Source organism: Oncorhynchus masou, chromosome 23 (genome assembly GCF_036934945.1).
Source record: "Oncorhynchus masou masou isolate Uvic2021 chromosome 23, UVic_Omas_1.1, whole genome shotgun sequence".
Classification (NCBI taxonomy): Eukaryota; Metazoa; Chordata; class Actinopteri; order Salmoniformes; family Salmonidae; genus Oncorhynchus; species Oncorhynchus masou.
In genome coordinates, this window is record NC_088234.1 from 14,843,398 (window position 1) to 14,860,457 (window position 17,060).

Sequence of the window (17,060 nt, forward strand, 5' to 3'; positions counted from 1 at the left end):
TTTCGTGTAAGTGACTGTTACAAATAATTAACGTGTCCTTACACTGGGTGAGACGACACTCTACTGTCGACTGCAAAAAGTAGAAAAATTAAGGTAGGCCTAAAAACGCTAAACCCTATTTCAAAGCAATTTCTGCATTATTATGTAACAACATATCAATATAAACGTTACTTGGGTAATTAAACGTTACTTGGGTGATTACTCGCTATATAGTATTGATATCAATATAGTGTAAATAAATGAAATTATAATGTATTCAATCCCAAAACAAGATACAATCTGGAATATTTCATTACAAAATATTTTTTGGGAATTGAAAATTAAACACAAATTGGAGATTTTGAATTTTAATCTTAGATAGATAGTATGGTAGAGTCAAACTATAGTCCCGATTTTCATGACTTGTGAGTGGACTTGGATTGAAACATTAGTGACTCAGACTTGGACTCGCTTTTTCGACCATTGGTGACTCGGATTCGCCTTCTCGTAGCTTGTTTTTGCGCTTGGACTGGATAGGCTAATATGATAAACAGAATAGTAGAAGGACCGGGTGCGCGCAGCACAGCAGCGAGGGTTCCATTATCTAGCAGTGGAAAGCGCCACACCCTGCATTCGCAGAAAATAATGATTGTGGGCAGACAGGCAGGCTCTGCTCCGGATCCGCTTCCGATCATAGGCTCGACGTTGCGGAAGCCACTCTCTTGCTTCTCTGTATCCACCAGCCTACTATTTAGCTTTGCCTGGTTAAAATGGTTAAGAAACACAAACTGCTTTAAGGAATTGAAAACAATACTAGTATTGAGTTTAATAGTAAAACAACGCTAGCTTCTCTCTCTCCCCTTGAGTATAATGGAAAAGTAGATTGTCGCCGACGCTCGTTTAATGTGAGTGTGTCAAAGACGCAATCAGAGTGCTACCGATCTCGTCTTTGAGCAGTCCCAGACGTCCTGATATTTCCAAACAGGTTTGATTTTATCCGCACAAAATCTGTGATGCTCTTGTAGTGTGAGATGTGCTACAACAAGTTTTGAGAACGGTGATCAACAATAGCCAATGAGAGCTCGCCAGAGAAGAAAACAGTGAGATCATAAGGTTGTTTCGCGTCACCCAGAATGAGTAGACTAGAGCAGGAGCGATGACTACTACAAGTATGCGTTTTTACTTGCATTTAACCAAAGCCAAAGTGTCAAATCGTTACAGCTCTGAAGTTTACAACCAATGTTATTCAATTCAAAATACTGGCTAGATATTTCAACTATGTATGGCAAGCGTGAATATCTGACTGGACGTTTATGGGGCTGCGTTGAGCTACAGCTCGTAGCTACGTAAATCTAATCATATGATTGTTTTGGCGAGACAGCCTGGTATCGAGATTCCTCACGAACAAGTGAATAATATTGTAGTGTGTGATCCCCACAAAAAAAATATTTTCCATAGGGATTTATCATCAATCAATATTTAAGCTATAAACTATTTGCATTTGCATTTCTAAACCATTAACTGTATGAAAAACACAGTTTTTCATACAGTTAATGGTTTAGAAATGCTTTTTGATGCGACACTGAAACCCCAAAAAGTGTTTTCACACCACTCTCTTACAGAAACCTTCAATATTTTTTATTTGTTGTGTTTTGTTTGTTTGCCAGTTGTAATATAAAAATACAAAATATCTCATTTGTGAATTTGATTTTTAAGTCCCCCAAAAAGTATTTTGCAAAAATTATATTGTTCTATATTTTTCCGTCCACATTTGGTCTTATTGTTTTTTTAATATAAAATAATGTACATTCCATTTGAATTTATTTACATTCTATTGATTTCCAAACTTTAAAGAGTAAGATGTGGACTTCCCTGAATTGATGGGGAACTTTTTCTAGTGTAAAGAGTCGTGGCAGTGCTATCCAGTGTCCTTGGGACGCCCCTAAACCCTAACCTAAACCCCTACCCTAACTCTTACCCAACCCTAACCTCAACCATTTTCAATGTCCATTTCAATGGGGTAGGGACGTCCCAAGCGTCCCGGATAGCACATGTCTTTGTGGCAAGGCAGTCTGTATGTCTGTCTGCCTGTCTGTGAGGCTAGAAAAGTACCTTACCACATCCCCTCTTTCTTTCCATCCCCCACTCAATCTCCCCTTTCTCTTCTGTTAGTTTTTCTTTAAAAACACACATACACTTTATTTGAAAGAGCAAATTTTTTTCTTTGCAAGTTGGAAAACGATATTCGTTAATGTATAGACACATAGAGTTTGACATTTGTGCTATGTAATGTGGAGACCTGCCTATTGTCCTGCATACAGAAATGTTCCTGTAGGTAAATTACATGATGAAGGAGGTGCTTAGAGAAGGTTTTGAAGACTTTATTTCAATATCCACGCTCTTGAGACACACTGCACACACTCCTGCCCAGCAGTATATCATTCTTATTTCTCCAATTTACAATGTTGGATTGAAAAAGACTGTCATATCAGATACATACTGTATATGCACTACTCATTATAATGCAGTTACTGCTAACATGACCCCCATTTTCTCCAAAGCACAATACAATAGAGGCAGGATACTTGTCCACATGATTAAGCATGTTGTTACTGTAGCAAAAATGACATTAACAAATTTTGGACCAAATGAACAGTCACGGCCTTTTTGCTTGGGAGGGCAGTATATTACACTGAGGGATATAATATAATGCTTTTCGACCTGTCCCCAAATTAATATAATTGGTTCAGAGTTTGTTTTGATATTTTAACCTGCGTGTTGTGATCGCGTTTGGTTTGGGGGGGACAAAATACATTTATGCACGATGGCGCACGCGGTTTGGGTTCCGTTTCAAATGGAATTGAGTGTATGTAAACTTCTGACCCACTGGAATGTGATGAAAGAAATAAAAGCTGAAATAAATCATTCTTTCTACTATTATTCTGACATTTCACATTCGTAAAATAAAGTGGTGATTGTAAATGACCTAAAACAGGGAATTTTTACTAGAATTAAATGTCAGGAATTGTAAAAAACTGAGTTTAAATGTATTTGGCTAAGGTGTATGTAAACTTCCGGCTTCAACTGTATGTAGCCTTGAGAATAAGTATAACTGGTGAATGTGATTGTGGGTATGTGGTTTCAGTCTCTCTGTGCACAACCATCAAAAGAAACTGGGTGACGTGACAAAATCAATTACTTTTCAAAAACCTTTCAATTTCACATCCAGCAGTATATTTTAAACAAATGTTATTACCTAATACCTCATCAGTGGGGTCTCGATGTCAGTGCTTCCTCTCGTTGGCCTTTGCCTCCCTGCACTCGGTTGGGTTAGCCTGTCTGTCTATCATAAACGCTGGGACAGACACGTCTCAGCCTTTCTCGTGTCCCTCCTCCTCACGGATACACTTGCAGCTGATTACCTCCCCTGTTATGTAACTGTGCTAAGAAGCATTATCGGTTGGTAGTATATTTGTTTGAGAGTTTTTTCCTGTCAAAATTCTGAGGTCTGTTTTAATCCCACCAAAGATAAATGTCAGAGTTTGAAGGTATTAGCAGTGGCCATGTCTACTTGTTCATCAATAATACAACACCACAGGCCCTTGGACGGTTAGTTATGTTTTCTTCTACCTGCCGTGCCTGTGACCCATTACTGACTCTGTTCTGAGTTGGTTTGTCTTAAGGAACAGGGGATGTCCTGGTTGTCCTACCTACCATAGTTGAACGCACTGACTATAAGTCACTCAGCCATATCAGCTATGTTTTCTTTAAAGGCAGAAAATGAGGCTGAATGAACTCTTTTGCTGCCAGAAAAGGCTCCGCTGATAGCCAGGTGTAGAGTGGTAAGATGTTGGGACTGTTGTTGGGACAGCTTTATGTGGGCCCTAACAGTTTGTGGGCACCGTTTGTCACCGTTATAGTGCAATGCATGTATTGTTTAGGGTAGTGTTTTATAGTAGCATTGCTGGCATGCATCCCACAAATGTACATTTTTTGTCCCACCAAGATTTTACATGCTAAAATCGCCACTGAGTAGGGTACTATGGAGCGTTAAGGGAAGTGAGGTTATGAGGTGGAATCACATTGAAGACACTATTTGGAATTTAGTTTTATGTGAAAGCACACTTTCTGTACTGTTGTTCAAATAATTTGTTTTATTTAGTATAGTATAAGCTTCTGTGTTAAGCATTTTTGAAAAATAGTAAACTTGAAGGAAAAAACGGGAAGCATGATGTGAGATACAAACCTGGTATTACAACTGATTTTACAAAGGCAACGATTTACTGCTGTGCCACAGAGTACAGAAGAAAACAGTGAAGAAACGTCTGCTATTTATTGCTGACCAGCAGATGTCCCTACTGTGCATTGTGAATGAAGCCCAGGGCAATGAACCATTTTCTGTCTCAAAATGATGAAAGCGCAAAAGCCTTCCGAAAGCCCGTTTCCCATAGTTACTAGCCAGCCCACTCCAGACACAGCAAACGTTATCTGTTGAATAATACACGCAAAACCAAACCAGCGATTATCTGCTGCATTTAACACAATTATGAGTCCAAAAACAGTATGAACTTATTTTAATCAAACATTTTATAACTTACAATGTTGTGTATGAAATATGCAAAAGTTATGCGGGTTTGAGTGATGCAAGTTGGACAGAGGATCTCTAAATCTCTGCGCAAGAAAAACCTGGATTAACATAAAAAACTAATGTTAGTCTATTTTCTGCCAATAGTGATGTTATTATGAGCCAAATGTTTAGGCTACAAATGGCCCATTTGCGAGATTGATTTATCATTGCAATAGGCATAGGCTAGAGACTAAACTCTGGGTTTATTATTTTAATTCAATTTTGCCATGGTTTGCTCAGATAAAGACAGGTAGCCTATGGCCCCTGATAGGCCTACATCTCATTTCAAATAGTCTACAGTAGCCTGGACAAGATGTAGACTAGATGTAAACTGAACCATTAAGCAGCTTGCTTAGTTCAAATTTACAGACTAATTTATTCAACATGAATAGCGAGGTGATTAAGAGTTATGTTCTTGTGTTTCCCAATAGCCTGCTAGAATAGGCTACTGAGGATGAGGTCATCATTTTAATCACTGAATTAAATATTAATAATATGTAAACGAATATGCTTGTCAACAACAGCCATTGCTAATTTTTAAAATGTGTTTTCCCTGCCTAACCGACTAATGTTACCCTTCAATCTAATGCGTGAGCCTGCCTCACTGCCTGACAGTCAGCAGCAGAGGGTCACAGTGAAAGGAATGCCATGGCAGCCGCTGTGCAACATAGAAGTAGCCCAAAAATCTGCAACCGGCGACAAAATATATTTTCACCGGGGACATCGTTTTCAAAGTGGCCCAACATTTTGAAAGCAGCGAAAATGGTAACACTGGTTTTTAGAGTTTGAAGCCGCTGAATTAATTATTAGGAAACCCCGTTTCAGAGGAGCAGGGCAACAATAACAATGTGTTCAACGATCCCAATGAGCATGCGCAAATGGGTTGAAAACCCTCCCTCTTGTAGTGAAATTTGGGTTTGCGCATAAAACAATATTAATCCAGAACACTAAAAGAAATTGGTGGGCCAACTACTTTTAACAGTTTAACTCAACTTTTTCACATTTATTTGTCCAGTTTAATTTCCAATGATTGTTGTTCTAACGTTTTCCAAGTTGGCATTTTTTTTTTTTTTTTTTTTTTACAGCGTTGAGATCAAATGACTGGCATTTAGATGCAATTTGGAGTTTGGACATGTTAAACCTGAATAATTATCATTCATGATTGACAGGGATGATGGCCTATTTTGAAATTATGTATGCCTAACTTGGTATTTGAGGGTATTAAAGATATAAAGATTTATCGAGACAATATATGTGGGAATATGTAGACTTTGCAATGGACGGATGGTATTTCATGCATATTCTACAATGATATTCAATAGTCTACATCTATCTGTACAAACCTTGATTGAGAAATTATGATGTAATTGAAAAAAATATTTGCACTACCACACCTAAAAAAAATAACACAACACCACTGATGTTATGTATGCCTGGGAAATGAACAATTGTTTAATTGACCATACTAGGTAAAACCCTGGGCCCTAGCTATGAGCTCTAAACAATGCCTGGAGTTTTTCCTAGTCAGGTCACATGATCAAGAACACACACACACACACACACACACACACACACACACACACACACACACACACACACAAATAATGTTAGGTATCAATTTACAGTCAGTAACATTGTAATAACCCAACCAACAGGATTGTATTAATATGCTGTTACACAATAATGCAGAAATTATCTTGACATAGTGTGTTCCTACCTTAATTCTTTAACTTCTGTTGAGAGTGGAGAACAGTGGAATGTAGTCGCTCACACAGTGAATGGAAAGCAGACGATACCAATGGCTCTCGTTGTTAATCTGTACAAATGAATTATTTGTAACAGTGTCACATACAAGAAATGAGGATCTGGACACTTCCAATTGGAGGTCATCAGCACTTCTCCCTCAGTGAAATATAAATATCTCTTAAAGGCCATGTTTCACTTTAAACCCCGCCCCCAAACAATAATGAGTAATGCATATACATTATGTATCAATCTGATATGTCACTCTTTTTCAATCCAACATTGTAAATTGGAGATATAATCGATTATATACTGTTGGCTGGTGTGTTCAGTGTGGGGAGACTGAAATAAAGTGAATTCTTCAAAGCATCCTAAGCACCTGCTTTATCACGTAATTTACCAACAGGAACATTTCAGTATGCGGTTCAATAGGCAGGTCTCCAAATTACATGGCACAAATGTCATCTATGTGTCTATACATTGTGGAATATTTTCCAGCTGGAAAAGTTAAAAAAAATAGCTCTCTCAAATAAAGCGTATGTGTGTTTTGTGTTGAAAAACTGAACAGTGAAATGAAGAAAAAGTAACAGAAGAGAAAGGGGGAGATTGAGGGAGGGAGGGAGGGAGGGAAAGAGGGATATGTGGTGAGGTATTTTTCTAACCTCACATCCACTGAGAGAGACAGACAGACATACAGACCGACCGACAGACAGACGGCCTTACCACAAAGGTTCATGCTGTCTGGAATGCTTGGGACATCCCTACCCCATTGAAGATTACATTTAAAATGGTTAAGGGTTAAGGTAAGGTTTAAGGTTAGGGCTACGTAAGGGTTAAGGTTAGGATAAGGGTAGGGGTTAGGGTTTAGGGTAGTCCCGAGGATCCCGGACAGAACTTGCGACAAATCTCTACACTAGAAACAGTTTCTCAGGCAATTCAGTTAAGTTCAAATATGACTAGTCATAGTTTGGAATTCAATATAATGTATGTAATATATGTAATTTTTCAAGTAAAAAATAAGAATGTGAAAATATCAAAATTACATTTTTGCTTAATACTTTTCATGGAATTGAAAATAAATCTCACAAATGAGACTTTGTATTTTAATCTTACAAATGTCAAAGAAACAAAACATAAATAAAATAGGAAAATCTCGAAGGGTGCTTATAATTTACACTTTCAATCAAGAATTGACTTTGTTTCAGTAATGGCCCACACTTGAGCACAGACTCTGCCTTTAAGATATATGTATAGTGCCCCAAGGGTCATGGTTAGAAGGGATCCAACTGTTGTCAAATTTACTTCAAAAGTTGAAATGTTTAGCATTTTAGCTAATATTGAATTCTTTTAAACTGCTGCATAAATACTAACCTGCTACGTAAATGTTTATCTGACGTTCATTTGACTAAATCTGGATCCCTTCGAGGCGGGAGAAGTGCGTGATATCTCCCAATTGAAAGCGAAAGTCTCCAGCTCCCCATTTCGTGTAAGTGACTGTTACAAATAATTAACGTGTCCTTACACTGGGTGAGACGACACTCTACTGTCGACTGCAAAAAGTAGAAGAATTAAGGTAGGCCTAAAAACGCTAAACCCTATTTCAAAGCAATTTCTGCATTATTATGTAACAACATATCAATATAAACGTTACTTGGGTAATTAAACGTTACTTGGGTGATTACTCGCTATATAGTATTGATATCAATATAGTGTAAATAAATGAAATTATAATGTATTCAATCCCAAAACAAGATACAATCTGGAATATTTCATTACAAAATATTTTTGGGGAATTGAAAATTAAACACAAATTGGAGATTTTGAATTTTAATCTTAGATAGATAGTATGGTCGAGTCAAACTATAGTCCCGATTTTCATGACTTGTGAGTGGACTTGGATTGAAACATTAGTGACTCAGACTTGGACTCGCTTTTTCGACCATTGGTGACTCGGATTCGCCTTCTCGTAGCTTGTTTTTGCGCTTGGACTGGATAGGCTACTATGATAAACAGAATAGTAGAAGGACAGGGTGCGCGCAGCACAGCAGCGAGGGTTCCATTATCTAGCAGTGGAAAGCGCCACACCCTGCATTCGCAGAAAATAATGATTGTGGGCAGACAGGCAGGCTCTGCTCCGGATCCGCTTCCGATCATAGGCTCGACGTTGCGGAAGCCACTCTCTTGCTTCTCTGTATCCACCAGCCTACTATTTAGCTTTGCCTGGTTAAAATGGTTAAGAAACACAAACTGCTTTAAGGAATTGAAAACAATACTAGTATTGAGTTTAATAGTAAAACAACGCTAGCTTCTCTCTCCCCCTTGAGTATAATGGAAAAGTAGATTGTCGCCGACGCTCGTTTAATGTGAGTGTGTCAAAGACGCAATCAGAGTGCTACCGATCTCGTCTTTGAGCAGTCCCAGACGTCCTGATATTTCCAAACAGGTTTGATTTTATCCGCACAAAATCTGTGATGCTCTTGTAGTGTGAGATGTGCTACAACAAGTTTTGAGAACGGTGATCAACAATAGCCAATGAGAGCTCGCCAGAGAAGAAAACAGTGAGATCATAAGGTTGTTTCGCGTCACCCAGAATGAGTAGACTAGAGCAGGAGCGATGACTACTACAAGTATGCGTTTTTACTTGCATTTAACCAAAGCCAAAGTGTCAAATCGTTACAGCTCTGAAGTTTACAACCAATGTTATTCAATTCAAAATACTGGCTAGATATTTCAACTATGTATGGCAAGCGTGAATATCTGACTGGACGTTTATGGGGCTGCGTTGAGCTACAGCTCGTAGCTACGTAAATCTAATCATATGATTGTTTTGGCGAGACAGCCTGGTATCGAGATTCCTCACGAACAAGTGAATAATATTGTAGTGTGTGATCCCCACAAAAAAATATTTTCCATAGGGACTTATCATCAATCAATATTTAAGCTATAAACTATTTGCATTTGCATTTCTAAACCATTAACTGTATGAAAAACACAGTTTTTCATACAGTTAATGGTTTAGAAATGCTTTTTGATGCGACACTGAAACCCCAAAAAGTGTTTTCACACCACTCTCTTACAGAAACCTTCAATATTTTTTATTTGTTGTGTTTTGTTTGTTTGCCAGTTGTAATATAAAAATACAAAATATCTCATTTGTGAATTTGATTTTTAAGTCCCCCAAAAAGTATTTTGCAAAAATTATATTGTTCTATATTTTTCCGTCCACATTTGGTCTTATTGTTTTTTTAATATAAAATAATGTACATTCCATTTGAATTTATTTACATTCTATTGATTTCCAAACTTTAAAGAGTAAGATGTGGACTTCCCTGAATTGATGGGGAACTTTTTCTAGTGTAAAGAGTCGTGGCAGTGCTATCCAGTGTCCTTGGGACGCCCCTAAACCCTAACCTAAACCCCTACCCTAACTCTTACCCAACCCTAACCTCAACCATTTTCAATGTCCATTTCAATGGGGTAGGGACGTCCCAAGCGTCCCGGATAGCACATGTCTTTGTGGCAAGGCAGTCTGTATGTCTGTCTGCCTGTCTGTGAGGCTAGAAAAGTACCTTACCACATCCCCTCTTTCTTTCCATCCCCCACTCAATCTCCCCCTTTCTCTTCTGTTAGTTTTTCTTTAAAAACACACATACACTTTATTTGAAAGAGCAAATTTTTTTCTTTGCAAGTTGGAAAACGATATTCGTTAATGTATAGACACATAGAGTTTGACATTTGTGCTATGTAATGTGGAGACCTGCCTATTGTCCTGCATACTGAAATGTTCCTGTAGGTAAATTACATGATGAAGGAGGTGCTTAGAGAAGGTTTTGAAGACTTTATTTCAATATCCACGCTCTTGAGACACACTGCACACACTCCTGCCCAGCAGTATATCATTCTTATTTCTCCAATTTACAATGTTGGATTGAAAAAGACTGTCATATCAGATACATACTGTATATGCACTACTCATTATAATGCAGTTACTGCTAACATGACCCCCATTTTCTCCAAAGCACAATACAATAGAGGCAGGATACTTGTCCACATGATTAAGCATGTTGTTACTGTAGCAAAAATGACATTAACAAATTTTGGACCAAATGAACAGTCACGGCCTTTTTGCTTGGGAGGGCAGTATATTACACTGAGGGAGAGGTGCTGATGAAAGTGAAAATGTCCAGCTCCCCATTTCTTGTAAATCAAATCAAATTTTATTTGTCACATACACATGGTTAGCAGATGTTAATGCGAGTGTAGCGAAATGCTTGTGCTTCCAGTTCCGACAATGCAGTAATAACCAACAAGTAATCTAACTAACAATTCCAAAACTAATATCGTATACACAGTGTAAGGGGATAAAGAATATGTACATAAAGATATGAATGAGTGATGGTGCAGAGCAGCATAGGCAAGATACAGTAGATGGTATCGAGTACAGTATATACATATGAGATGAGTATGTAAACAAAGTGGCATAGTTATTTGACACTGTTACAAATAATTCACCTCCGCAGGGAAACAGCCAGACCTGTTGGTATCGTCAGCTTTCCAGACACTGGGTGAGAGACCACGCTCCAATGTCGACTGCAAAAGTTGAAGAATTAAGGTAGTCCTAAAAACGCTAAACTCAATTTAAAGGCAATTTCTGCATTATTATGTAACAACATGTTAATACAATTCTTTTTTGTAAAATGTAATTTATGGTCAATAAAAAACATACACATACCATCAAAAACATACAGACACACACAAACATCCATAACATCACCCCTGACCAGACCCAACTGTTCACACCCCCATCTCCTGTGTCGCGTCACTCTCCTCCACATGGCCTCTAACTGTACCATTTAGTTTCTCTCCGTCCACCACACACTTTCAACATTTACACACAATAAAGCATTTGGCCTTTCCTTTGTGTTGTTGATTCAGGATTGGTTGATTTCCAGTTTTTATGTATATGTTTTTTTAAAGATGAAAGATGAGAAAAGTATCGTCCAACTCATTGGGTATTTCACTGCACCCTCATTTGCCATGTCTTGAAACATGCAGACAGACGGGTTAATAGTACATTTACCCGTTGTAATACTTCTATCAATATAATTTAAATCAATGAAAATGTCATGCATTCAATCCAAAAATAAGATACAATCTGGAACTTTTATTTGCAAAATACATTTTATGGAATTGAAAATTAAACTCAGAAATAGGAGTTGGCAGGTTCTGATTATTCTCCCTTCATTCTCCCTTCATTCTGCAATAAAAACCTACACAAATATCAATGAGCGGTTGCTGAGCACCCGACTTAACATGAATTTATGTAGTAAATAAGTAATGAAACACAGGTATTGAGTAGAAATTCTGAGGTAGTGATAAACAGAAATTGAGTTAGAGATAAACAGTGAATTAGTTTTCTAATGAGGGAGTGGTGGTATACTGCCATCTGATGGCGACCAAAAGCAACTGCGTAATAAAACCTATTATAAAACGATAGACTCATGATTCAGACATGGACTTGACTCATACTTCAGCCATAGGGACTCGTGACTCGAGTACAGGGGACTTGGGACTTGACTCGAACACAAGGTTAAGTGACTCGACTACAACACTGCAAAAAGCAAACAAACACATGTAAAACAAACAATCCTGAAGGTTTCTTCAATTTTCACTATCAATTATGAACAAAATCTTGTAACATCACGTTCACAAACTTATCACGTTGATAAGTTTTCGCTTCTCCCTTGTACTTGATTGATGAATTAAGATCACCAATTAATAAAGAACTCCCCACAGCTGGTTGTCTAGGTCTTAATTGAAAGGAAAAAACAAAAACCTGCAGACACTAGGCCCTCCAGGGAATGAGTTTGACACCCCTGCCAAAGCCCATATAGCCATCTATCCTATTTATAAACGACTGAAGACATATTTATTAGTGAAGCCAAAGTGCTTTAACATATATACAGTACATTAAATCAAATAGCCTAGTACACACACAACTGTTCAAATCAAAAGCCGATTGCACAGAAAAATGTGGACAGTTGGGTGCATCCCAAATTCAGAACCGCTGGACAGCAATATAAAATAAAGCACTGATCATTGGGAACGAGATCACAATGGCTGCTAAGTCTTGATCCATAAATTACATAATTAAATGGGTAGCCTAGCTTACAAAACTTAAACAATCCATATGTTCAAATCAAAAGGCCTGATTTAACATGATAGTACTCCCCGGTGTCGACAGATTCACAAATCAAAAGGCCTGATTTAACATGATAGTACTCCCCGGTGTCGACAGATTCACAAATCAAAAGGCCTGATTTAACATGATAGTACTCCCGGTGTCGACAGATTCACAAATCAAAAGGCCTGATTTAACATGATAGTACTCCCCGGTGTCGACAGATTCACAAATCAAAAGGCCTGATTTAACATGATAGTACTCCCCGGTGTCGACAGATTCACAAATCAAAAGGCCTGATTTAACATGATAGTACTCCCCGGTGTCGACAGATTCACAAATCAAAAGATGGTTTAGTTTAGTTTCAAAGTTTTAGTTTTAAACTCTGACGAAGGCCAATAGAACAAACACCTTTTCAATGAGAACAGAAGTCCACTTTGGGAGGGGGAAAAAAACACATATGTTTTCAAAGATGTAGCCTGCCAAGCAGTACTCGTGAACATTTTAAGGAGAACAAAAATATATACCAGCGCAGAAGCTTCGCTGTTTGCCATATTTCCAATGAAGTAACCTAGTTTTGTTGTTTTGGCTACTTGAAGAGAACTAGGGCCTATCACTCACAGCCCACCTCTTCAAATGAATTGCGTATAACATCCTGACATTTAAACCATACTTGATTTTTGAAAATTCACACGCTATTAAACATTATTTTCCATTCTGAGAATGCGTCATATGCGATTGCGTTGTTTCCCGCTATTTGTTGATTTCTTCTTCTTCATGGCGCACATTTTGTTTGTGCATGTTGCCACCTACTGTGTGGTAGTGTGTTCAATCATGTTACATTTGTGATACTGTTTAGGTTCTACTTTTCAAAGTAAATAACTAATCGGACACACTAGAAAATTCTTCCCAAAGGGTCGATACAGCTGTAATTCAGACACCGACATGGCTTCCTCCATTTTATTTGCAGGTCTTGTGCATTTGTTTGATGTTAATTACTTATTCTTCAATATTATGAATATTTTCTTTGGATTGATTGCTTTGGGCACAGCTGCTGCAGCATGTGTTGTAGCCCTCATACCCTTGCCAACATGGAACCTCACAGCTAAATGTCAGTGTTTGAAGGTATTAACAGTGGCCATGTTTACTTTTATGATACTCTATGTTCCTGAGTTCCTCTTCAAGATAATACAACACCACAGACCTGCTGGGATAGAGAGGTTTAGTTATGTTGTCCACTACCTGCCGTGTCTAAGACCCATCACTGACTGTGTTCTGTTTTGGTTTGTCTGCATGGACAGGAAGCGAGTGCAGCAAACGACAGGCGTAGAAGTCAATTCACCTGCCCTCGATTCCTTTCATTCTGTCACCTCGCCTTCTCAAACTGCATTGGAGAAGGACCATGGGGAGGGACTTCCAATAATGGAGGATGAGATGTGATGTGAGGAATCAAGGAAAGATACATTGTAAAAAATCCCAGTACTGAAGGCTATTTGAGGGCTAATACTCATATGAAGGAGTGGAGGCTGGTGGAAGGAGCTATAGGAGGACTGGCTCATTGTAATGGCTGGAATGGAATAAGTGGAACTGAGGCTAACATGTGGTTTCCATATGTGTGATGTGTTTGATACCGTTCTATTAATTCCCTTCCAGCCATTACAATGAGCCTGTCCTCCTATAGCTCCTGCCACAAGCCTCTACTAGGGGGATAAGGGGGATATCTGGTGAATATGGAATATATAAAAAAGGCCGGAGTTAAATCTGACCATTTTAAAGGCTAAATGACCAACATGTAAATATATGTAGAGTCTAGTTGCAACTAAATAACAGATGTACTTGCTTGTAATCCTCCTTGGAAGGTCAATGATGAGTTGCTTTGTATCATAAACAGTTATTCAATTCACATTTTGGGAAACTGTGATGTTTGTTCGTCCTTTCTTAATTATTCATTTTTATATTATAATCACATTCTAATGTTCAAAATTACCATAACCTCCCACAACAATGACCAGAGTTCATTCACTTATTGTTTATCAGTTACATCTTTTATTAAATGATTTGGAACATATCAAAACATTTTTAATCAGTACAACATTTCCAGTCATAATTATAATAAACAATGATGTAATTAACAGGATTTTTTTTTTAGTTGTCTTGATTATAAACTTTATTATATATTTTCCTCATGAACATGTAAACAATCATTAAGTTTTCCCCACCACATTGTGTCCTTGTTCAGGACCGAGAACAGTACCAGAGAGAGAGAGAAAGGGTTATATATGCATCCTTGTAACAATGGCTTCTATGACAGCATAATTTTGGGGCATTGATGGCTATTAATTATATAAAGTAATAAACACATGTTTAATCATAGCAAAAATGTTTGTGTTTAATATATGTCTTTATCTGTAAATGTTACATTTCATAACTCTGGTCCAGGGTCACATTCCCAGTCCAGAGCTTTGGTCCAGGCCTCCAGGGAGTCTCACTCTCCTCCTGCTCCACAGTCACCTGGTAATGAAACATGACAGACAATAAAACATGAACATACCGCCCCCTACAGCTACATGTTTTTTATATATATATTTAAATGTAATCTTTTATTTAACTAGGCAAGTTAGTTAAGAACAAATTCTTATTTGCAATGACAGCCTACTCCAGCCAATCCCAGATGTCTCTGGATCAATTGTGCGCTGCCCTATGGGACTCACGGCCAGTTGTGATACACTCTGGAATCGAATCAGGATGTCAGAAGTGACACCTCTAGCACTGAGATGCAGTGCCTTAGACCGCTGGGCCACTTGAGAGAACCCCACAGGACAACATTCATCACAGGAACAACACTCAGATGGGTCAGTGTACAGCAGTGGTCAATGACACCTGGTCATTGAGAGTTTACAGCGTGGTGCAGGTTTTCGTTGGAAAATATCAAGAAGTATTTAATCAGTACAAACATTACCAGTCATAATAATAATAAACAATTTTGCAACTAACTACAACAACCTTTTTGGGGGGTATTGAATATATTGACAAAAAATATGGTTTAGTTTTCTTTATTTACTCACCAAACATGCCACCATTAGCATCGCTGATAGTGAAACAATGGGAGTGGTATGGCCTACGACAGGATGCTTCAGAAATAATGCCCAAATCCTTTAAGTTACTGTAAACCAAATGGTATAACACCCAAAATATCAAAACAAGTTGCCCATAAAGAATATTGGAGGATATTATAGAACTTCTGGATCGTCCTGTTCACTCCTCCATCTGTAGTGTCCCCCTGCTCTGGTTATAGGGGGAAATGGGTTGATTTGAACCATAAACACAATGTTGTGCAGGGTTGTAGCATTCCATCACTTTTTTCAATTAGAGACATTTTATGAATTATATTTAATTACCACTTAAATTAAATTAAAACGATAGATTGGCAAACCAAATCAATATGTACAGCAGCCTAGATGTAACCAACTCACTGAGTGCTGATATGAATTATATTTAATTACCACTTAAATTAAATTAAAACGATAGATTGGCAAACCAAATCAATATGTACAGCAGCCTAGAAGTAACCAACTCACTGAGTGCTGACTGAGGCTAAAAGTGGCAAAAATGGATGTCTCTTTCCAGGTCCAAAACGCCCGGCGCTCACTTTGAGTGGGCTCAGTTCTACATAGAGCCATGACTACATGGAACTCTATTCCACATCAGGTAACTGATGCAAGCAGTAGAATCAGATTTAAAAAAACAGATAAAAATACACCTTATGGAACAGCGGGACTGTGAACACAAACATAGGCACAGACACACTACACACACGATAACATACGCACTATGCACACATGATAACATACGCACTATGCACACATGATAACATACGCACTATGCACACACGATAACATACGCACTATGCACACATGATAACATACGCACTATGCACACATGATAACATACGCACTATGCACACATGATAACATACGCACTATGCACACATGATAACATACGCACTATGCACACATGATAACATACGCACTATGCACACATGATAACATACGCACTATGCACACATGATAACATACGCACTATGCACACACGATAACATACGCACTATGCACACATGATAACATACGCACTATGCACACACGATAACATACGCACTATGCACACATGATAACATACGCACTATGCACACATGATAACATACGCACTATGCACACATGATAACATACGCACTATGCACACATGATAACATACGCACTATGCACACATGATAACATACACACTATGCACACATGATAACATACGCACTATGCACACATGATAACATACGCACTATGCACACATGATAACATATGCACTATGCACACACGTACACCTGGATTTTGTGTTGTATATATGTGGTAGTGGAGTAGGGTCCTGAGATCACACACTTAGTGGGTTGTGAAATCTGTTATGAATGTATTGTAATGTTGTATAACTGCCTTAATTTTGCTGGACCCCAGGAAGAGTAGCTGCTGCCGATGTAACAAGAAC

The 17,060-nt window shown here is 38.2% G+C and overlaps 1 long non-coding RNA gene across 2 annotated transcripts; it reads left to right on the top strand.

Moving 5' to 3' along the window:
- The first annotated feature begins 37 nt into the window (after positions 1-37).
- On the top strand, positions 38-14,910 carry LOC135510399 (uncharacterized). 2 transcript variants are annotated; one of them, XR_010451116.1, is made up of 3 exons: positions 38-93; positions 10,870-10,961; positions 13,832-14,910. It is a non-coding gene; the product is annotated as an uncharacterized LOC135510399 (long non-coding RNA). The 2 variants fall into 2 exon arrangements; XR_010451115.1 differs by lacking the exon at positions 38-93 and adding an exon at positions 7,802-7,922.
- Positions 14,911-17,060: the final 2,150 nt, after the last annotated feature.